Genomic DNA, 1,639 nt, shown 5'->3' with positions numbered 1-1,639 from the left:
AGGTTATACGTATCCCTTTCCAGCCTTCACCCAAGCCTTCTTCTCCTTGACCGGCATATCTTACATCCAGGCCATGCCGATGATCTGGAGGGTTTTGTTTACCCTGGAGAGGATCATCGAGTGATCGGAGTGTTGCGCTCCGGTCAAAGATAATATTTATATGCCCAAATTACCCTTAACAATGTGTTAGTGGTAGTAAGGGGTCGATCCACGAAGAGTATGTGGTTTGTGTATGGATTTGAATGAATTATAAAAACTTGTCACAATTATGAAGCTTGCCAGATATTTTTGTATTTTTGTTTCGAAGAAAGATGTGAATTTGGACTACTGAAATTAAATTACTTAATTAACAACTACTACTTAACTATTGCAAGAATTTCTGGATACGAGAACAATAATATTAAAAGGGAATCACACCCGGTTTCGGTAATTATTAACCTAGGATTTCTACAAGTTCTAGTTTCAACTCAAATGCATTCGATTAACGGATTTAGTGTACCGTGACTTAGGTGCTACTAACTATCAACGCCCCGAAGAACGGACAAAAAGACACTTTGTAATCAACACAAGTAAATCCTAACAATGACAATGTACAATTACATATCACCGTTTCGCAAAGTCATAACTTTTAACATCGCTCGACAATTCACGAATTCGTAACAAATGTAATACTATTGTCAAGAGTTTCAAAAACCAAATACAAATTGTCACTAAGTTAAAACAAGAACAATTCGAAACCCTAGAATTAACAACTACCTACACCGGGGTGAAACCGAGATGATTAGCCGCTCATGGTTGATGCAACTTGATCACCGGATGTTTGGAATGCAGATGGAGTCATCTGGAAGCTTGATTGGATGATTGATGAATGATGAAGGTTGGTGATGGATGGTGATGGTGGAATGGTGAATGATTGGGTGAACTAGGGTTAGGAATCAAGATTGCCTTCAATGATGATGGATGATTCTTGATTCGGGTAGGAGATGTTGATAGATGGAATGGTAGCTGGAATAGTTGGTGAATTAGGCTCCAAGATGAAGTTTCAAACTCAATTCTTTGTGTAACTCCCGAATTGAATGAAAAATCCCCCAATCAAAATCGAGCTAGCCTTCAATTTTAACAAAATTCCCGTTTTGCGAATCCACTACCCGTCGCCGACGGGCCTGACCCCGTCGCCGACGGGTTCCCAAAAAACCTTCTTTGGCCGACGGCCTAAATGACTGGATACAGGGATTTTTGGCCTACGGGGCTTTCTGGGGCCCGTCCGGGACGGGTATACCCCCGTCGCCGACGGCCTCTTGAAACTCATTTCTCCATTTTTCGCTCCTTGCACTCTCGATTGATCCGTAACGCATCCCGGTGCTCCGGTTTTCGACCCGGTGACCCGTAAAGCTCCCGAAAAGCTCCTTAAACTCCATCAAACCTGCAAAACACATTCTTGATTAAAAGTAGGCTATTCGAAATTAAAACTTATGTAAAAACGTTAAGTTAAACAATAAAAAGCACCGGTTTACAACCACGTATCACATCCCCACACTTGTCTTTTGCTTGCCCTCAAGCAAATCTGTTTTTCACTTTCACGTGGGTCGACCAACGAATACAAATCCCATTCCCGAGACAAAGGTTAAGGTCTATTGTC

This window comes from Helianthus annuus, chromosome 13 (genome assembly GCF_002127325.2).
Source record: "Helianthus annuus cultivar XRQ/B chromosome 13, HanXRQr2.0-SUNRISE, whole genome shotgun sequence".
Classification (NCBI taxonomy): Eukaryota; Viridiplantae; Streptophyta; class Magnoliopsida; order Asterales; family Asteraceae; genus Helianthus; species Helianthus annuus.
Note: the sequence above shows the minus strand (reverse complement) of the source record.